The sequence below is a fragment of the Lepisosteus platostomus genome, chromosome 4, assembly GCF_059453375.1.
Source record: "Lepisosteus platostomus isolate fLepPlt1 chromosome 4, fLepPlt1.hap1, whole genome shotgun sequence".
Lineage (NCBI taxonomy): Eukaryota > Metazoa > Chordata > Actinopteri > Semionotiformes > Lepisosteidae > Lepisosteus > Lepisosteus platostomus.
Window position 1 is genome coordinate 33784206 of NC_142614.1, and position 23566 is coordinate 33807771.

General features: G+C 39.6%; 1 long non-coding RNA gene across 1 annotated transcript; it reads right to left on the minus strand.

Annotated features, from left to right (window-relative positions):
* Positions 1–16731: 16731 nt before the first annotated feature.
* LOC148673140 (uncharacterized) lies at positions 16732–22787 on the minus strand. Its single transcript, XR_015935946.1, has 2 exons — positions 22371–22787; positions 16732–18760 (listed from the first exon to the last, which is right to left on the minus strand). It is a non-coding gene; the product is annotated as an uncharacterized LOC148673140 (long non-coding RNA).
* Positions 22788–23566: the final 779 nt, after the last annotated feature.

The window sequence follows — 23566 nt, forward strand, 5'->3', positions numbered from 1 at the left end:
CTGACGTGGGCCCGGTGCTCCGCTGGAGGGCAGCAGGAGTGCGGCCTACACGAGAGGAGCTCGCCCCGCACCCGAAGTCCGTCAAGGCCCTCTGCGCCCTGTGGGAGGCCTTGGAGGTAAAGGACGGGGTGCTGCGCCGGGGGTGGCGGGTACCCTCCAGTGGCGAGGTACGGTGGCAGCTGGTGGTGCCTCGGTCGCTCCGCGGGGCGGTGCTCCGAGCGGTGCACAGCCAACCGGGTGTGGGGCACTTCGGCGGTAAAAAAACCCTGCAGCGTCTCTGAGGCCATTTTTATTGGGGTCTTTGCCACCGGGACGTGGAGCGGTACTGCCGAACGTGTGCGGTGTGCGTGGCGCAGAAGGGTCCCCCCGAGCGCTCTCGGGCCCCCCTCCAACAACACCAGGTGGGGGCTCCTATGGAGCGGGTGGGAGTGGACGTTTTGGGCCCGTTTCCGCGCACCGAGGCCGGGAACCGCTGCGTCTTGGTGGCCATGGATTACTTTACGAAGTGGCCGGAGGCCTACGCTCTCCCGGACCAGAGTGCCCCCACGGTGGCCGATGCACTGCTGGAGGGGATGTTTGCCAGGCTGGGGGTGCCGGAGGAGTTACACAGTGACCAGGGGCGTATCTTCGAGTCCCAGGTCTTCGCCAGAGTGTGCCAGCGCCTGGGGATTACTAAGACGCGGACTACCCCGCTGCATCCCCAGAGCGACGGGTTGGTGGAGCGGTTTAATCGGACGCTCGCCACCCAGCTGGCCACCCTGGTGTCCCGGCACCAACGGGACTGGGACCGCCACCTCCCCCTTGCGCTCTGGGCGTATCGGACCGCGGTCCAGGAATCCACCGGGTGCACCCCGGCCTCGCTCATGCTGGGCCGGGAAATGCGAACACCGGTGGACCTGGTCTTCGGCCCGCCGCCCGGAGACGGGTCGGCACCGCCGGCTGGACCGGACTACGAGTGGGACCTGCGGCAGCGGATGCAGCGGGTGCACAGATTTGCACGGACCCACCTGACACAGGCGGGGGTCCGGCAGAAGCGGTACTACGACCTGCGCTGCAGGGGGCCTGCCTTCCAGCCCGGGGACTCGGTTTGGGTGTACAACCCGCGGCGCCGCAAAGGCCTCAGTCCTAAGCTGGCGCCGTCGTGGGAGGGGCCCGCTGAGGTACTCGGGGTGGTGGGCGAGGTCTGCTACCGTGTCCGGTTGCGAACACGGGGGAGAGTGGTGGTCCTGCACCGAGACCGCCTGGCCCCTTACCGGGCCCGGGAGGAGGAGCCGTGTGGGGAGGCTCCAGAGGAGCAGCCGGGGCCGGAGCCGGCCGATAGTGGGGCGTCCGTGGATCGCCAGCCGTCACCGCGGCGCAGCGGCCGCTCACGCAGGGTTCCGCAGCAGTTGGCCGAATACGAATACAGCCTGAGGGGGGTGTTCGACGTCGGCGAGACGCCAGACGCTTCAGGTGGGGGCAGTGTAACGCCCTCGCCTGGTGGTGAGGAGGAAGCGCCCCTAGGCGCTCGTAGTACCACTGGGCATGCTGGGAGTGGTAGCCGGGAAGAGTCTGAGGGTCAGCATGATGACCAGCGGCTGACCCTACCTGTGTAAATAATGTCCTAGTAATTCTAGTGCCCTGTGTAGTCCTGTAAAAGTAGAGTGTGTTGTTAGGTAATTACCACCCTAAATGTGTGTACGTGTTCGTCAGTCTCCTCATGTGTGTGTAGATCTTGTGTTTGGTTTTGGTGTGGTTGTAAAATAAAGTCAGTGCTTGGTTAATCGCGTCTCCACTGTTCTTTAGTTCTGAAAAAGAACCTGCAAACGCTACAGTATGTTGAAATAACTAAAACTTTTTAGTCTTATTTAGAGAAGACAACAAAGGGTCCTAATTCAAATATTCAAAATCCTCAGAAGCAACTTTTTTAGAATCAACAGAGAAACATGAATCAGAGGACACATATGAAAATTACAGGGAAATGCACCAAAACTGAGAATTTACTTAAATGTTTATCATCATCTTGAAAAAAAGCTACATAGTCATGCTGTTGAATCTCATACTTGCTGATCTGATAATTAACTTCTAGTAACCAAAAAAGCTAAATGAACTAACTAGCGTCCTCTCATTTGTAACCTTACGTCACAATCGTCATCCCTCCTCTAGAGGGCTCTCCAACCCTTTTTGTGTTAAGTTCATTGACACGTTTCACCTGCCCCCTTGCTCTGTTCTTTATTTAAATCCGGTGCTGTGGAACCTCGGAGCTCTGTATTGGAAGATGGACGCCTGGAGGCCCGCCTAACATCAAGTCGCCCCACGCATGCGGTTTGAGGGCATTGGCTTTCGACCGGCATCCTGAGTCCAGCTGAGTCCGGGGCTCAGAGTGCCTGGCTTGTCAGTCTATTTTTAACTTCCTTGTTCCTGGTTTCTTGTCCCCATTCATTGTTTTTATTCTTTTCTTTGTCTTGGATGGACCTCCTGGCTTTGGATTATGGACTGCACCCCGGTTTACCTTTTGGGCTTCCTTGGACTTGTTTGCCAGCGTTCTCCCTTGAACCTGGATTCCCTGTCAGCACCTCCCCCTGTTCGCCATCCCCTCCATTCCTCTCCTAACCATGTTTTCCCAGTAGCCCCTTTTCCAGTCACTTCCGGATTATACTGTCTGCACAGGGTCCTAAACTATGCTTCGTTACACCTTACTTATGATCTTATCTACCATGCAATAGGTGGTTTTTAGTTGTAAGGCCAGAAAATGCATTACCTACCTGTCTTAATGAAATGTACGTGTTAAAAATAGGATGTCTTCCAGTAGAACAAAGCGGATTTTGCTATGATATTCAGTTAGGTTAACAGTACAACACCAGTACAATCACAACTTAAAAAACAAGACCTTTTTGCATATTTCTTTAGCTATACAAATATATTTAGATATCTATTCACTCATAGCAGGGAAAATACATTTTGAGCAGCATTAGACAAAACTTTGCAGAATGCACAGTACAGTATGTGTAAAATGTATCAAATGACTGCTACGGGGTAACAAGTGATGATAAAAAAGTGATGCTAATAAACTGTTGTGGAGCAGTATACATTTTAAATGAACTACCAAAATATCTTTCCTAAAATCATTATTAACAAAATAAATGTTTTAAATCATATCTTCCTTGGCCCTTCAGTCGCAGCCAGACTGTCAACTGTGTTTGGTTGATATCTGGAAGACAATGATAAATTCTTTATGCTTCATGAGTTTATTTTACATTTGCTTGAAAGGTTACACATATGCAGAAAAAATAGTTATGCCAGAATTGCCTTAATTTAGAGTTCTGCTCTGCAGTACTGTTCTTATAACAGCTGAAGCATTTTAGTGTAGCAAATTTATGAATGCATGTACATGCCAACAAAATGTTTTTTTTATTTTCCTCAACACAGGGTAGACAAACAGTGGAAACACATTGTAAACCACAATAAACAGAATAAACCAAAGGTTACATGAAAGGGAGTAAACAAATAACAACACAGCTGGGTACTGGAGAGTGAAAACGTGTAGAGAATTGAAAGTACAGATGCAGCCATTCAAAATGGGTGAGGTATTTCGCGGCATACCCCGGTGGGCGTGTCGCGGTATCACGCAGTTCACGTGTGTCACGTGGCTAACTATCCGGCGTCGCCTTGTAAAACCGCCAGGGGGAGCTTAACCTCTCATGTACAGCATTTGAGCCTTTAATTTTGAACTGTGTATTACAGCATGTTAATCATCAGTCATTAAAATGTTGGTATATTTTATGAAAGCAAGATTGCTCAGTTGGACAAAAGTACACAACCTACCTTTATCAGAAATATTTATGCATCAAAGCCTTTACTGAAGATATTACTAATAGAATTAATAATGGATGACTTTGGACAAGCTGTATACTCAAAGTATAATTTCTTTAGCACATTTGTACAAGCACTTGGAATCTGTCCAAGCCATACTTTGTCAGGCATTTTGTTTTACTTCAACGGGCATAAAAACTTCCTTGCTTTTAACAGGGCGTTTCATAATTTCTAACTACGAAAATGATTTAAAATGCGACACCTATCATTCAACTAGAGCTTAAAATATCACAAGGATCCTCAAGAGCACAGCAAAGAGTGTATTAAAAGACACTTGTATTTATCAACGCTTTCTTTTCTGTATACCAGATTTTATGGAACCACTTCAGAGGGGTGTCAGCCAGTCAGATTCCAGGAATCGGCACTTTAAAGGAAAAATACACACCGGTATTCCATTTCTCCCTAACGATTTTAAGCATCGAAGTATTTAACTAGCATGTGAAACAGCGTGTGAAAAAGTGGTAGTTTTAAGCTTTTCTGCTAATATAATATGGAATCGCGTATCTAAAGAATTCGTGTGCTGCGACAGGGCTGTGTAGGGCTGTTTCGCCTGCCTGTTCATGCGAGCTGTCTTGTAGCCTACTGGTCTAGGTGCATGACTACCAACTGGCAGGTTGTGTGTTTGAATCCAGCTGGTGCTGGACTTTTCATTTTTATTTATTTATTTTTTAATCGCGTAACATAAACATATTACCGTATGCAAACTGTACTGTATACAGTATGTATATGTATATTTAATGTCTTAACTGTGCCCGTTTAAGTATTGAATATTCATATCTAATTTTACCACTGAAGGGAAATCTTAGTAGCTGAGCATAAAAAGAATAGGAGCATACTGCAACGCGTGTGAAGGCCATAAACGATATTAATTTTGGAACATAAACATACAGTATATGGCTGGTCTCGGTACTTTAAAGAAAACATACACGAAACATGGTTTCATTATGACCAGAATCGGTCTTGAGATATTTTTAACTTGATTTACAGTATTTGAGAGGTATGTCTTAGCACCGATACTACAGTGCTTAAGTACTGCTCACGTATATGTTTCTAGGTTTATATTATGCATTTCATACGGTCAAATTACTTTTGAGCAACTAATAAGAAGCGCAAAACGGTATGCGTTTTAGTTTCGTTTTGTGCTGGGACCCGTGGATTGATTAGAGATATCAAGTACATACAAGTCATTTTTTAAATGTTGTAGTTCGTCTTGAAAAAATGTTACGAGTACATCATCTATCAACAATTACACAGGTTCTGTTTCCATATTGCGGATTTTGGTTACGTAATATTATTTTCTAGATTTCACGTTGTGAATATATGATTTGGGCAAACAGAGCCGCAAGAAGTACATTATGGGTTGCTGTTTTTTTTTTTGTACATGGTCTGTGATTGAAACCTGTGAAACCGGTTTAATTCGTCACAGCCAGCACTCCGGTTGTAAAGTAGAAGCAGGCGCGATTTCCAGCGAAAGACACCCCCCCCTTCTTCAGGTGTGAGGGTCTTCTGCTCAGAATGAAACGCTAAAATGTAATGTAGGCTCTGAATGGGTTCAATTATGATTTGGGCTTGATTAAGGTCGCTGCCTTTCATCTAAAACCCTACTTGAATCCTTCTAAACTAAAAATCAGTGTTAGTGAGTTCTAAATAAAGAGGTATCCAGGTAACAGTGAAACGGGCGGACAGTCTGGGGAGATCGCCCGTTTTCCATGTAAATAGTTCCCTGGTTCCGCACCCCTTGGTGTTTCTCTCGCTCTCTCTCGGGTCACCTGATCATTAGCTCGAAAGATTTGAGTGCTTTTTGTATATTCTAATGGTAGTGGGGGCAGGGTGTGTGGGAACAGGTTTGGTTGAAATTGCATTGGTGATCTATGTTCTTCACACCTGAAACATTTTCTCTGAAAGCATTTTCTTCGCAGTTTAACCGATCTTGTTACAGCATGTTACAGTTTACTATTATTAACCATATTAATTTTAAGTGCTTAATGTAAAATCTTGTAAAAATATATTTTAATTGTTCAAATATACATTAAGTCTGACTATCATATAATAAGTTAAATACAAAACTAAAGAAAAAATAGGGTTAAATATAATTCAAAATATTTTGCTAACAATGTTAACTGTTTATGAATAATAAAATGTATTAACTAAGGAGTAGGATGGCACAGTTGTTAGTATGTTTTTTGTTTTGTTTCTTTTTCATAAATACAACAGTAGTACCTGATGTCTCAGTGGCTTTCAAAATTAAATTATGCATGCAAACCTGTGAACTAGAAAGATAACTAAGATATCCATCCATTTATAATGGTGGCAAAGTGGTTAGCATTGCTATCTTGCAGCACTGGGGTCCTAGGTTCAATTCCTGCCATCCTGTGTGTGTGGGGTTTACATGTTCTCTCTGGGTTACATGGTTTTTCTCCATATGTGTGATATGACTCCCTCTCGCACTCCAAAACATACTGGTAAGTTAATTGGTTTATGGGAAAACTGGCCCTGGTGTGTGTGTGTGTTTGTGTCTGTCTGTCCTGTGATGGACTGGCGCTATGTCCAGGGTGTATTCTGCCTTGTGTCCGTTGCTTACTGGGATAGGCTCCAAATCCTCTGTACTGGATAAAGAGGTTAGAAATGGAAGTAAAGGCACTGTGTGGATGGAACTATACACAGTGTTAGAAACCCACTATGAAATGGCAGCATCTCACTGAGAATAAAATATTTTATAGTGCTGGCTTAAGGAAACAGCCTTTCCACCTCTCTTGCACATCAGTATCCATACCTAGTTATTTAAACAAATTGCCTCTAATTATAAACATCTTAATATGCTGGCTCTGTGGATCCGCATCAGCTATGTTTGCCCATTCCTTCAATTCATGTGCATCCAACACACAGTTCAATGCCAGCAACTACACATAATCTAAAATACAATCCTTATTTCAGTATCTATGTAAACATATAGTCTGTTAACTTCATCATCTTCATCAAAAGTATGCCTAACCCCATTAGGAAGTGTTCTTGTTATAAGTGTATTCCTCAGCTTTCCCCAAATTATCTTCTTCTTGCCAACATCTCTAGTCTTTTATCCTGCAATAACTCAGCCAACACTTAAATCTCCAAAAGCTGCTTGTGTTAATTTCTTTAAATCACAAATATCATGTGTAAATACTGGCCATGTAATACTCTGCATTGTGGAATAATAGTTTATTTTAAAGGGAACTAGAGAAACTAAGAACTAGAGAAATCAAGAAAGGCTTTTTTTCTAGAATTAATAAATGCACATCCTGTTCACTGGGGAAATTAAATTTACACTGAGCAATCTTCAATATGTTCAAAATATGACAGCAAGAATCCTATCAGGGATGCATTACACCTGTTTTCAAGTCCTTGCACTGGTTACCTATCAGATTTCGAGTCAACTTCAAAATCCTTATCCTCCTTATATACTGTCCTACAACTGTTATTATTGATCACCGAATTATTGTACTTGACATGACTTCATTCAGCCTTTCCTGAACGTCTATGACAGGCAGAGAGAGTGCTGTTTCTGGTGCGATCTTTTGCAGCTGACATTTCACTGTTTTAAACGAACAAGAAATTAGATTGCTCATAAATCACTTATTCTATATAAACACAGCGTAATTGCCCTCCGAAAATCCTCTTTTTCTTGTTCGTTTTAGAGACCTTGATCGAAACTGATTTTAGATGTCAGAAAGGATTTATTTTCTCTGTATTTCCTACATTGCTTTGTCGAGATTTTAACTTTATATCTAACTTTATATCTAGGCTCAGATTTCAACTATAAATCGTACAGTAATTAATAGCAGTAAATACTGATGTTTTGCGCCCTCCTACCACAAAAATATATGTTTAAAAAAATGTCATGTTCCCATAAAAAAAATGACTTGGAGTATAGAGCCCCAAAGGAATGCCATAGACTCAAACTGCAAAATAAACACATACAGAAAGAAAGTATTTGTATTGTAATTGCAAATCCTGGTACTGTATGAGTGATTGGTATGACTTTCCTCATTACAAATCTCTTATTAGAATTTAAATTTCTCTGTAACTCCAGGTCAGAACAGAGAAAATGTAACTGCCTTAAGGAGTTTACGATTATGAAAAATAGAAGGATAAGCATGATACGTATGTCTTCTGTCATTTTCTAAGTCATGTTACTGAGCACCAAATCTTATTGAGAATATGAATCCATTTAAGGTTTATACCATTAAAGTAACGGTTTATTCCATGCTGAAAATGTTTGTACCAGACTTTTTTGAGGCCTGTTTAATTGTGTCTGAAGTCTGATGTTGTAAATTTTATTGTTAAAAAGATCCATGAAAATGTCACTACTAAAGTTAGCTGGTACTGTTGGTATTGTAAGTGGCAAGTAGAGCTCATATTTTAGATTTTGTGTAGTTGCTAGCGTTGAACTGTGTGTTGGATGCACATGAATTGAAGGAATGGGCAAACATAGCTGATGTGGATCCACAGAGCCAGCATATTAAGATGTTTATAATTAGAGGCAATTTGTTTAAATAACTAGGTATGGATACTGATGTGCAAGAGAGGTGGAAAGGCTGTTTCCTTAAGCCAGCACTATAAAATGTTTTATTCTCAGTGAGATGCTGCCATTTCATAGTGGGTTTCTAACACTGTGTATAGTTCCATCCACACAGTGCCTTTACTTCCATCCATTTCTAATCTCTTTATCCAGTACAGAGGATTTGGAGCCTATCCCAGTAAGCGACGGACACAAGGCAGAATACAACCTGGACATAGCGCCAGTCCATCACAAGACAGACAGACACAAACACGCACACCAGGGCCACTTTAAATCTAACCTCAGAACCTTTCTTTTCAGAAGACTTAGTGTCTGTATCTGCTTCATTTTCTAATTTTGGTAGCACCTCTAACTGCTTGTCTTTCTTATATGCATTTACTTTGTAATCTGTGGTCCTTTTATCTGTTTTTACATCTACTGTATTGCTTTGAGATGCCACCTTTAATGGTGATATATCAAATAAAGTTTTTTATTATTGTTATAGGGAAACATGATCAGATTTTCCCTGGTTCAGAAAAAAAGATCTAAAGTATACTAGTTTGTCACTCTTCTCATTCCCTTTGCTAAATGACTTTTCATACTAATCTGATCAATCTAACTGCCAGTTTTCTGTGCTTTCTCTATCCTGCTAGATTTGCAATTATTCTGAAAATTTTCATCTTGAAATAACTCATTTCTAAATACCTTTTTCACTGTTAACATCTTGCAGCAACTCTGTGACAAAATATACACTCAGCTCAACCTGACAGTTCATCCTGCTACCAACATTAAATAAAACAAATCTCAACATTTCTATATTTATGTCTTTATTTAGTGGTTTCATTAGTGACAAAGGCTAAACTTTCTTGGAAAAATGTCTTTTATGTGTTGCGGAAAAAACTGACTTGCTTTAACAAAATATGTTTACAAATCCTTTCACCTGGCATTTTCGTAGTTAGAAATTATGGAACGCTCTGTTAAAAGCAAGGGAGTTTTTATGTCCGTTGCAGTTCTTTTGCAACATGAATATAATTATATCGTTATTAATTTCTTGAGATACGCGATTCCATATTATATTCCCTTTTAATCAAATTCTAAAAGTATGCTTGTTGACTCCGGTATCGCGTTAGTTAAAGACTTCGATGCTTAAAATGTTTAGGGAGAAATGGAATACTGGTGTGTATGTTTTCTTTAAAGTACCGAGACCAGCCATATACTGTATGTTTAAGTTCCAAAATTAATATCGTTTATGGACTTCACACGCATTGCAGTATGCTCCTATTCTTTTTATGCTCAGGCACTAAGTAAAAGGAGATGCTTCATATTGCTTGACTAATTTTAAAAACTAAGTTATAAATGCAGAAGCTCCCTCGGTGCGCTGCTCTGGTGCGCCGGCTCTTACACAGTGCCTGTCTGCCGTAAACGTTACAATATACATACCCAACACTGCTTGTACCCATCTGTCATGCAAATAAAACACCTTGAATTGAATTGAATTGAGGGGAGAGGGGGGGAATACTAAATCCAATACTGGCTCAATACCCTCAATGGGCTTTGATGTGCTAATGCGTTGGTTTAACAGTCCGGGTGTGGCAGGCTTCCAATGTCAACTCGACTCGATTGGAAGACAATGAACGTATTTTAGCCCTAAATGAATTAATAGCAAACATGGTTTACATAAAATACATTTTTCCAAGAAAGTTTATAATAATACGATCTATAGTTGAAATCTGAGCCTACTTTAAAAATAAAGGAAAAGCATTTTCAGAGAGCAATCACGCTGTGTTTATGTAGAAAAAGCGATTAGGTTTATGAGCAATCTAATTACCTATTCGCTTAAAACGCTATATAAAATAAAGTTTATTTAGAGATGAATGATCAGTGTCGCAGTTTAAATAATGGGAGTCAGGAAACTAACACACAGCGCCACCGGATTTAATAACGCAATAAAAACGCTATAAAATAATGTGACTATGCACAGAAAAAGTTTACAGCACAGTACAATAATAAATGCTGACCATGACTTTAGAAGCATAAATTACCTAACACTCAATTTAAACACAAGCTGTCTTTCTGTATGAACCTCTAAGCTGGTTCATACAGAAAATGTAGAAATGCATTAGCCTGATTATGATTAAAAAACACATAATTAAACACGCGTTTGCGATTTAAATCAGAACACGATTTAAATCAATATAAATGTTTATAACGCATACTGTCCAGCCTCCATTTCTCTATAAAAATTTACTCTGTTGTACACACACACACAATAGAAGCAGGAACCGCTGCCAGAAGGGAAGAAGGTGACTATTCATTGTTATCAAGAATGACTTAGAATCGATCATGTTGCGATGTTTTGAAATATAAAAGTCAATTGATTGTCCATAATATCGCTATTCTATTTTTTCGAAGAAATGTTTGTTAAAAGAAAAGCCCAGCACCAGCTGGATTCGAACACACAACCTGCCAGTTGGTAGTCACGCACCTAGACCAGTAGGCTACAAGACAGCTCGCATGAACAGGCAGGCGAAACAGCCCTACACAGCCCTGTCGCAGCACACGAATATAATCATACCGTTATTAAATTCTTTAGATACGCGATTCCATATTATATTCCCTTTTAATCAAATTCTAAAAGTATGCTTGTTGACTCCGGTATCACGTTAGTTAAAGACTTCGAAGCTTAAAATGTTTAGGGAGAAATGAAATACTGGTGTGTATTTTTTATTTAAAGTACCGAGACCAGCCATATACTGTATGTTTATGTTCCAAAATTAATATCGTTTATGGCCTTCACACGCGTTACAGTATGCTCCTATTCTTTTAATGCTCAGCTACTAAGATTTCCCTTCAGTGGTAAAATTTCATATAAATATTCAATGCTAAAACAGGCACAGTAAAGACATTTACTGTAAATCTTTCTACGACCGACCAACGAGTGCCCCTGTCGGTCAACCAATCACCTACCGTGGTATTTTGCGTCATCGCGCGTCACGATGCGAGACGCCGTAGCCAATTACCTCCGGTACGTGTCTGTACCGCGCACTTTGAATGGCTGCATCTGTATGCAGAAGGTCTTTAAAATGAACTCGAAACCTGACAGGAAATTAAATCAAGGACCCCAAGACAAGTGTAGTGTATTGGGGCAACACCTAGTGATGTTTTAGGCTGATTAATTCTGAACATCTTGTAACTTGTTAAGTGTGCTTTTAGACTCCTACAAGCAGGGTGCTGCAATAATCAAAAGAAAATATGAGATATGAATATATCTCAACTGCTGCCACAACCGGGCTCGAGTTCTACTTCGGGACCCAATTCACCCTGGCAAAGATCTGTTTTCACCCCTGGGTTCTGGTTGGAGGTATCACAGTATCAGAACACTGACAAATAGATTCAAAAACTATGAATTGGCCTCATTACTCTGCTCTCCTCCCCACTGATAGCTGATGTGTGCTATCAGTTCTGGCGTACTATGGCTGCCGTCGCATCATCCAGGTGGATGCTGCACATTGGTGGTGGTGGAGGGGAGTCCCCATTACCTGTAAAGCGCTTTGAGTGGAGTGTCCAGAAAAGCGCTATATAAGTGTAAGCTATTATTTTTATTATTATTATTATTATTATTATTAAAAACAGTTTCTTCCCCCAAGTATTCCGCATCTTAAACAACTGAAATTAACACCTGCACAAGTTAGCACCTGCACTTTAAGGTACTGCACTGTTTGCATTATGTCCTGTCTTGACCGCATTATAATGTCTATTGTCTAAATTTATTGTCCATGTCTGTTTGTCATTTGTGTCTATTTTGTTTCTCTAATGTTACTGGGTACAGCTGAACGAGTAAGGATTCCAATATACTTGTTGTATATGGCAAAACAAGAAATCTTGAATTCCCAAGTCAGAAGCAGACTTTGCTCATCCAATAGATCAAAATTATTTGCTCTGTATCTGTCACTTCTATAATATGTTTTGTGCACTGAGCTCTGTTACAAACAAGCAAGCAAAACACCTATTTAAATAGTGTACCTTTGAAACACTAAAGTACATTGTCAGATTTTGTTGTTTAAAGTGACATTTTTTTCTGATAGTGGTCTCTATGAACATCAGTGGAAAAACTCAATTTAAGTGATATTGCTAAGTGTTGAGCATGGGTATACAGGCTGGTTATTTTCTTGGGTGTCTGCATTGATTATATATTACCCAAAGATGCTCTAGATAGAGGCGATATATAGTGTTGAGTGTTTATTCAGAGCTAACTGATCATTTAAGCTTCTTCTGTTGAGTGAAGACACCAGATGTTTGACATCAGGTTGACAAGGTTGGAATTTCTCAGTCAAACTTTTAATAATTTAAAATATAGACAGCAATTGTAGTTCTTACAGTACATGTAAAAAACATACTGCAGATTGTCTTGCAAAGGTTATCTGAATTATATCACATAGATCCTTTTTCAATATTCTAAGGACTACCGTGTAAAACCGTCAATGCACCAATGTTGCACCTCCATTGTGGGAACTGCGCCAATGCAATTTGTATAATTCAGGGGATGTTGTCAAATATTGTAAAACAAAATTGTAATTCAGATAACCACATTATCATTTATTGCTGTAATAACAATATTTGCAATAACATTGCTCTTCTGTTGAAACACCAAAAATGATGTTTTGGCAGCTCTAAACAGTAGAATCAATAATGTTTGCATAAGAATAGTCATGTAAATAAAATATGGATAATGAAAAATATTTAATTTAAATAAATTCATACCTGAGGGTTACTACAAAATAAATATTCACTTTATAAGCCCTTGTAATCGTTGATCTTATGCATGTTCTTTTTAGCAATTAAATGGAGCAAAACTGTTGGAGCTTAAATATCAACTACATATATTCAATATTATATAATTAATACAATTAATTTACATTAGTGTAACAAAAATGTTGGTAAAATAAAAAATAAACATTTATTTTAGAGAAAGGCATTCTTTGTGATGACTGGAAAGAATCATTTTAAATAATAATAATAAGAAGATTATTCTTATTTTTTGCATTTTGCATTGACCCACATTTCATATACATTATTTTCCAATATATCATTATACAATCAAAATTTGCAGACTATTAAAATTATGTTAGTTTATTTAAGTTGTAATTAACTTACTTTGCTCTTTACTCCATATGCCATTGCTATAATAGTTAAACAACAGCAAACGTTGTATTTCTGATGTGTCTTGTTGCGTAGCCTATTTACTTCCTGCTTCTGCTCTGCTCCTCGCTCAGCATTGAGGTTCAGATGTCCTGAGACCCACCTAGCACCAGGTCACTCCTGTCCATGGCCTGAGGGCATAGGTTTCTATATGGCATTTCCTGAACAGGTGAGCCTGGGCTAACCCCCGTCTCGCCGCTACGCACAGGGTCTATTTTGGCTCTCCTGCCATTCCACAGTTCTCCGACATCCGTGAAAGAATGCTGAGCATTTTTTTTTCTTTCCTTTTTGTTTCCTGGCTTTTGGATTTTTTTTTCTTTACTCCTGGTTCTGGGCTTCCATGCCCCCTGCTCTTCCCTATCTGTTGTGGGTTATTTCTTTTACGTGTTGTTTGTTTCCCTTTTCTGTCAGGGTTTATATTCGTTGCATGTTTTACCTTTGTCCCAGGCTCCCACGCCCCCTTCTGCTGTCTCTGTCCTGGGCCCCTATACCCCCTGCTGCTGTCTCTGTCCTGGGCTCCCACGCCCCCTGGTCTCCCTGGCTCCGGGCTCCCACACCCCCGGTCTGGGCTTCCAGGCCCTTATGTGTGGTCTGTTGCCCTGTTCCGTCAGGGTTTATTTTGTTGTGAGTGAATTTGTTTTATTTTTATTTTATGTCTTTTGTCTGTCCAGGGCCCTCATGCCCTCTGGTCTGGGCTTCCATGCCGTTATATGTTACTTGTTCCCCTGTTCCGTCAGGGTTTATTTTCATTGTTTGTGATTTTTTGCTTGTTCGGTCTGGATTTTTTGCCGTGCTCATCTGGAGCCCAGACCAGCCCCCCCTCTACTCGATAAAGGTTTTTTTTACCCCGGAGGAGGGGGTAGCTCTCAGCCGTGGAATCCCGGAGGTTTCCTTTCAGTTAAATGAGGTTTTTCCTCCCCCCAGTGCTGTGCAGCTCTTTTTTGGGCGTCAGGAGCCGCCCTAGAAGGGGGGGGGGGGTACTGTCACGCCCAGTACACCTAGAGGGTGTGTGAGAATGTAACAAACAGTTCTTTCCGGACCCTATGTGGACGACACAATCCGAAGAAGTGGGAAACACTAGGAAAAAGTCATGCAGGGATACGGGGCTGAAAACAGGGGGGCGTGTCCAAAGTGCGCTGGTGCACGGGTAAGGTGAGGCCGAGGCAAACAATCCAGAAGTAATCCATAGAGGGTATCCAAAAACACAAGAATAAATCCAAAGCCAGGAGATCCATCCAAACAAGGAATTAAAACCATGAACCGGGTCGGAACCGGCGGACAGGGAACGGGAACGGGAACAGAGATTAAAACCTTAACGGGACCAGGCGCTTCCAGGTCCCGGACTCGCACGGTGCGGAAACCAGATGCAGAGCCAGGATGAACGTCAGCACCTGGCTTTTAAGGTAGGCTGGGAAAAGGGGTCAGGTGCACAGAATTAAGTCTAAAGTGAAAGGGCTGGAGCACCCTTAAGGAGGGGGGACTATAATCGTGACAGTACGCCCCTCCTTTTCAGGGCGGCTCCGAAGCCCTAAGAAAAAAAAAGGGGGAGAAAAAAATAAACGATGGAATCCAGGCTGCCAGGGTGCCGTCTGCGGGGTCCAAGTGTTGGCTCTGCATTCTGTCCCGGACGTCCAAAGGGGCTAACCGTGGGGAGCAGGAGAGCGGAAAAAGACCCATATGCGTAGCGGCGAGACGGGAAAAAGGCCCGGGCTCATTAGTGCAAAGAGTTTGCAAAGAGTTCAGGAATGCCGTATAGAAACCTATGCCCTCAGGGAGCGGACGTGGGGCGCCCTGGTGCTAGGCAGGTCTCAGGACATCCGAACGTCAATGCTGAGCGAGGACAGAGTGCAAGACCCGGAAATATATAGCCCAAGGGAAAGAGAGGGACCGGAAGGACAGCAGACCGGAAACTAGGGACAGGACAGAGAAGGAGCGCCCTCTGGCTGCAGAGGGCGTGACAGAGAAAGCCAGCGCAGTAGGCAAGTAGAACACACCTCAGAGCTTTGGAGAAAGACTGCAGAGAGCACAAAAGTTCCCAAACCAGCCGGAGAATGAGACCAGTGACTGAGCCATGGGGATTCCAGCAGAGGACTAGCTGTCTTATTGAGATGATGAAGAGCTGAAAGGGCCACTTAAAACAAATGAGCTATTAGCTATAGACTATTAGCTGCTGATGATACTTCATTTTTCTTATTTTGATTCACACTGTGAATTATTTCTTTATATGAGAATTTACAAGCTATTATTAGTTTACAAAATAAAGGGTGTTATGGCATTTAAACTATGACTCTGAATGATTCCTGACCTATTCTGTGTTCAGCCTGTAATGATATAAAACATATAACATACAGTTTTACTGTAAATTTTAAAGTGGTACACCTGGGAACTGGTGAATACCAATTATGGTTAATCCCATACTGATACTGCATGTTATTAATGGAGAGGCTATAAAGGTTAAATACTGAAACACATATTTTAAGAAATAAAGTAATTAAAGTTAATAAAACTCTCCATACAATCAGTAGGAAGTTCTGTCTACACAAACAGAAAACATATTCTAAACCAGAAAATCCATTCCAGAGGTACAAGCTCCATGTGGCTGGTATTCAAAGGAAAACAAAAACCCCAACATACAAAATATGCATATTTTGCCCTTTTTCCTTAAATTTAAAGAAGGTCTGCTCAATATTTACAAATACCTTTCAGTTAGTAGTCCTCAAAGAGAAGGACTGTAAGAAGGTAGTATCTACTCATGGAAGTCTTACTTCTTGAATTCCAGAAACTGAGAATTATGATCTAATCTCTGACCTGTCTAGGTCTTGACTTATCCTGACCCTCTAAGAAGGGTGCATTAATGTGTGAGCCATAGGAAATCAAATGCATTGTCCTCCCAATACTGTAATACAAATACATTCTTAAAACCTCACCAGTATGATAGCCTTTACAGCTAATTATGCCACAATTCATGTTCAGTTCTAAATTATTATACACTGTTAATCAGATATTAATGTATCACAACTGTCATATATAGTAACACCTTTCTTGCTTCAAGTTGAAACAAACAGAACAGTGCTGACGCAATGGTGTAGTTGAACGTTACCATTAGCAAAACTGATTCCACAGTGGTAGTAATGCAGAAATAAATCTGATAAAAATACTTTATTAGCCATACACAATTACATATACACATACACAAATGATACACACAGTATATATTTAATTATTCAATAACTACAAAGACTTGGATTATAAAAGTTATTTGCACTTTTAAGGCATATTTTTCTTTATTTTTTCATTGCTAACTCTTTAATAACTTCCATAACAATCTAAGGACACTGTAAAGCTGTTCTCAGTCATCCTTTGCTGTTCAACAAAAACAATTTTTCATGTTTCAACAAAATTATCCATAACAGATAGGGAGTCAAGTGCTATTTTAAATGATCTACTGGCACATAAACCACATTAACATGCAAAGAAACTAAATTGTGTACAAAATGGACCTTTTTATTCTCATTCCTTGTTAACTTCATTGCAGTGGGCAAAATTCCTTTTGATAATGAATGATTCTCAATTAATTTTTCAGAAAAGACTGGTTTCTAAACCAATCCTAATAAAAAGGGCATCATGGTAATAAATTGTAATTTCCATAATTTATTGGGTGTTTTCTCAGCACTATATCGGATATGTGATTTTAGACATTAGATTGAGTTTTCAATTTCTGCAACAGATTAACATCATCATCGTTTGAATGATGTGACCTTCCCTTCTGGCCACTTGTTTGGCCAAATGTTTAAGAGTGTACTGGGCCTATTTTAATTACACACATAATTAGTTTTGTACAATACATTGTTTTATAATAAAAATACATGGTAATCCTAATATTAAATATAGTTTTTTAGCATTTTAACATAGTTTTTAATTCCTAAGATTAATTGAGATGTTTTTAGTGGCTCAACTTACAAATCTTTTCTACATAAACCTACTTTGTATTGTACTTTGAAGTAGTAGCAGTGGTTCACAGAAACCATAGGGTAAACTGCAAGCCACATTCACCCTGCTGTCTTTATCCATGATAATGCATAACTCGCATGCTCTCAAAATAGTATACTGTGTTCACATCTGTTAACAACAAGCCTTACTGCTTGCCAAAAAAAGCATCTAATCCAAACGTGGCAATAGTAGAATCTGGAGATCTGCTATATTCCAGTGATCATCAGCAATTCGAACTGTATGAAAACAGCATAATAAAATGAGAGATAACCATTAAACCATTTCAGTGGTGTTTCAATGATCTTAAACTTTAAGGGTAATCTTTAATAAGGTGGTAATTTAGATTTGTGGTTGGTGAAACAGGATAGCAGTGATCTGTAAATATCTAGGTATTGCAAGATTTCTGTAGGCACAAAGATGTGTTGTTATTTTGTATTTCTCAAATATTTCATGGAAAGCTCTTTATTTGAACATAGTTCACTTTCTGAAGATTATTTTTTAATTTTATACATTAAATTATTTTGCATAAAATTTGGCATTTTATTAATATTTTGTATTGAAAAAATCAATCCTCACCACCTAATCCTTACCTAATATGTTCTATACACATCCTGTTTAGATCTATATCCTAGCAAGTTTACATTCATGTTTAATCGATTATTTTGCATGTTATACCAGTATACATTTAAAATAAAAGCCCCCTGGGATCTTAAATGGCTTTTCCAATAAATACACTTACTAAGAGGGCAGGGTAATTCCTACTTCTGCCTCTCCAATGTTGATTAATTTAGATTGACTGTAGTCCATACAAAGCACATTTGAACCTGTTTGTGTTATTTGTGTCTTTTTTCTACAATTTCTATTATAATGCTGCTGCATTATAAAAGAAAACAAAAAGTTAATTTAACCCTATTGTAAATAATAAAAAAATTGAAAAGATAACAGAGGCGTTCTTCAAAATGTACAGTAACTGCTAACTGTGTATCGTTGTTCAATTCCGCAGATGGGATACCATTCCATAGTTTCACTCAAGCAGTCTGTGCTAAAGAAAACCAGAGTAGTGCTGCACTGTAGTTGATGACTTTTATCTCTGACCACTGGAACTTCCAGGCAAGAGCTCAGATCACGGAACTGATACATTTCTAAAACGCCTGTGGCATTGACTGTCATGCCTACTGTGGCCACCTGCAAAACATAAATCAGTGAAGATATTTTGTAACAAGCTGGGTTTATGCTGCCCCTGTAGCAGCTATGTGGGGTTCCTCTGCTAATCCTTCAGGTCTCCGTCAGGTGGACCAGGTACAGTTTCATACTGCCAAGATAAATATGCTTTGAAGTGTGAGAGATGGTCTAAAAAAATCCATACTCCACTCCCAAGAATATTTAGATTAGACAGTTATACCAAAGGATAGTATTTCACCTGCTGTCATCTCCCAATTGATATTTGCAAAATTAATAACTCAACAATAAGTATATAAAGCTATCTTATTTTAAACTCAGGATCTCTGTACTTGAAATATGTTAAAATCGAATTGTATGTGCAGTATTTATCTTTTCATTTTGTTTATTTCTTGTATAGTCACAACAACAATTAAAAGATTGTGAAAGGTTTTCCCTTTATCCTGCTTGAGACCTAAATCAGTACAACAGTTACCATTGTACCATTGTTTACATTTACTCCTGGTTTCACAGATAAGCATTAATCTTGGTTGACTTAGTGTTACTTTAAGTAAACAGGTACAGTATAGGACTATAATTAATATTAGTTTGTGAAACCAGCCTTTAAAGACTTTCTTGTTAAACCAAGATGTGAAGACTTCAGATTTTATAACATGTCGGGATATGTTTTGGGGGCTACAATCAGCATAATTTTGCATCTGATATATGAATAACATGAATTTAAAATTATGAATGAATTGAATAATAAACTTATTAAAGAATTTCCTTTCTGTATCAAGTGCAGACTAAACAATTTTCTAGAAAGTATTAGTCAAAATAAAAAAACAACAACATCAGAATCAAAAACAACTTAATTGCCCATATATACTGTTTGGCCTCCCCCCAGGACAACAAATGCAGAACATTCAATGTCTACAATCAATACTTATTAAATAACAATATATTACAGTATAAAAAAACATAAGATTCAAGTGTGACATATACTGTATATGCTATCAATATGTGGTCTGAAGGTGCTCATACAGTACATCATAGTTTAAAAGAGTAATGAAATTAGGAATTAATTACTTTGTAAGAATGTTTGCCATTGGTACTCTAAAACATCAACCAGATGGTAATTTTTTTAAATTGTGATTGTGAGGCATCATCTACAAATAGCATTGCTTTTCAGCAATTTGAGAATTCCTTAAGAAAATTTGGTTACCTGAGTAGACAAGTCAGTCTTTTTGTGTTTGATATAAACAGCTAACATGCATATTTTTTTTGTATATATATGGTTCAGTCAAATAAACAGGAGAGCATGCCTTCAGAAAAAAAGAAGAAAAAAGAGAATTTAGGGAGGCAACTAAAGGGAGTACATTGCTTCACAACTGGCTCACAACTAGTGGCTGACGAACAGGTAAATGGTCATAAAAAAAGCCAGTTCCTTAGGTTACATTCTACGTATGCCTCAATCACAGAAGAGTCTTGCCTCACAAGACTGATTACATTGGTAAATGTTGTATATCTCTGCCAAGTTTTTTTTAGGACACAATCAATAAATTTTTCCATTGGAATTCAATTTATAGCTTAATATGTAATTATAAAAAATGTTGTTGATGTATAAAATAATGTTTAAACTTTTAGTAGTGTATATTGAGCAATTTCAAGAAACAATAATAATAATAGAGATATGATGCTTTGTTAGACACGTAAATGATCTGTATCTATTTATTTGAGCTGGCAGATGATAATTTCTAGTGGTTTCCTGAATATTTGTCCCACAATAGACACTTTTTGTGGATAAAAAAATATTTGCTCTGTCCTCTTGTTAAGATGTGTTATTTCAGGAAAATAAAGTATATGCTCAGTAGAGGGGGTATAATATCTTGTTTGTTAATCAAACATAATCAGCAATTATGGACAACCATTTTTTGCCAAGGTTGTGAATATTATAATGCCTCTGAAGTCACATCCAAACTTCCTATAAAATTAAAAAACACAAAAATACAAGCGGGCACTGTTTTGTGTTCAGGATACTCTATGTAACAAATCCTGCTCCAGAAAGTGCCCCTTCTCCTGTTTTGAGCCACTGCCCACCAAAAGGTCTCTGCAGGTCTCTGATTACTTTTGTAGAGGTTTATCTTTGTCTCACCTACATATAACATTCTAGAACTCTACTGGCTCGTTTCTGTACATTTTAGCAAATTGTATCTTTGGCTTAGCCTTTATAATTCTGCTGTGGATGTCTTCTGTGAACAGTAGATTGTGAAGCCTTCCCTGCACAACCTCCCTGCACAGTGGAGGTTGGTTGTGATTTCAGTGACAGCTGTTCTTGAGATTTTCTTCACAGCTCTGGTTTTTTTTATCATCAATTGCAATTGTTTTCTAACAACCTGGTTGTTGCTGATTGCTAAGAACACTAGTTGCTTCTTTCTTTTTCATGATATTTCCGATTATTGATTTTGACATGCCCAGTTTCTGTGATATGGTTCTAATCAAATTTTCTTTCAGGATCCAAATTGCTTAGCTTCCTTTCATAGACAGTTCTCTAGTCTTCATGTTTAGTTTAGGCTTACTGACTTCAAAGACAGACACCAAAGGGAAGAGCAAAAGCTAAAACCAACAGTACACATTTACAGGTCTTTTATGTGGGCACAATTAATGCAACAGGAAACATCTGACCATCTATTGTTTATCATGTTGACAGAGGTCTGTAGATCCCTGAATGTAGCTTTAAGGTTCTGTGTGATCTCTAGGACCATCATATGGTTTGATCTTGGGGTGAATTTGCTGGGACACCCACTGCTAGGTAGATTGGCAACAACCTTTCTCAACTTTTCTCCATTTGTACATTATCATTCTCACTGTGAAATGATGGATTTCATATTTTTTGGAAATGGCTTAATAACCCTTCCCAGACTGATGAGCAGCAATGATAATTTCTCTGAAACAGTCACAGATATCTTTTGACTTAGGCATGATGTGTACCCACAAACCTGAATACTTCAGACCAAACAGATAAAGTTTCTGATTATCAACTAATTATGTGCACTAGTTTAGCAGCACCTGATTCTGATTACCTTCTTAAATGATATGGAAGCAGGGTGCAATTACTTTTCCACACAACACTTCTGAATATGCCTGATTTGTTTGTTAAAGAAATAATGACTAAGTACAATTTGTGTGTGTTACATGAGGTTAGATTTATCTACTGTTAGGACTTGGTGAAGACAACAGAAGATGAAGGTCAGATATGTCTTAACATGCAAAACCACACAATCTTGTACTCTCTTTTTCACATGACTGTAAGCACAAAAATACCTAGAAATAAAAGGTGACATTCCGTTATTTTTGCCCCATATTCATCTTTTAATCTCACATCTGAATTGCACAAAAAAAACAGCAAAAATAGCAATTTTGACTTCACTGTCCCAATACTTATGGAGGGTGTTGTAGCTACAGCATCCTTAAACAAGAATCATCACACTGAAAAAAATCACAGTGTTTCATTAATCAGTCAAATTCCAAGATGAGTTGGAAAAGTCTCAACGTTGCCATATTGGTTTTAAAAAGCCCGTCAGATGTAACTGGGAGCCCACAATAATTGAGAAAATCTGAATGAGCACTATCGTACCTGAATGGTGTAGACTGGACTCGGCTATCCATCACTGCTTTCAGCTGGCTGCTTGTGTGACTCAGCAGTATCACTCTGAGATGTCTCTATTGTCCTCCTGACATGTTATTACCACAGACCCAACTCTGGAACAAAACCAAGCCTGGCAAAAACAAGCAGTCAGAAGTTATATTCACAGGCCTCTAAGAAACGGGGCTCAATTTAATCTGAAAGTGAAAGAATTTAATGCATAAAGTGTACATTAAAATGTTAGTATCGTTGCCTCACTACTATGAAATACAATACTATGTGAATTATATCACATTAGGGTTTCATGAAGTAGGAAAACAACTTGTGTACTTTTAATTTTAATTATTCATTTGGTAATTTCCTTGTTTGTTTTCTGATCTTTGCAACTCTCTGACTGATAATTTTCTGTGCTGTACATAGTGAGTCTTACTGATAACACAGGACAAACCAGCTTACATATGTAGCGGCGAGGCTTATTAATAAGAAAGAATTAAGTGTTGTGAGCTTTCCCAAATGAGGCCCCATTTCTCTGTTCATCTCTGTGGTGCAGCCACAGAGAAACTATTCATGCAGGCTGATTTAAGGTTTCCTTTGATAAAGTTTCTTAGGACAGCTCCCAAAGGGGGATGCACTAAGCTAAGCCTGGCTATCATGATCAATGGTCATCCATTGGCGCCTATCTGTCTAGGGAGTGCCAGATGGACAGCTGGACTGCATTCCTAAGTGTCAGGAGTAAGTGACTCATATCTCACCTTGATCAACCAATCAGGGACTGGTAGGGCCGAGTAACCCACATGGGACTCTGATGCCCATGGAACTTTCAGCCAATCAACGAGCTGAAGTTCCTCCAGGTAAAAACAGGCAACACAGAGAGCCTGTGAGATTCAGTAGGATTCAGAGATTCTGTGGACTTTTCTAAAGGGAATTCAAAGGAGAATTCCAGGGCAGGACGGCCCAGGAGCAGAAGGCTCCCAAGGGCAGGACATTCTCGCAGCACGCCTCCTGACCATCCTGAGACTCAGCCCGGACAACCACGGAACGGCCAGTGTGTCCGAGTGCCAGAACTGTCCTTTGTTCTAAGAGTCTAGAGCGGAGGTTGCCAGAGAGTAACCAGAGGATCCACCCGAGGTTAGCATCAGCAGCAGGCCTCGTGAACAGGTCGGAACTGTGGACAGCTGAATCACTAT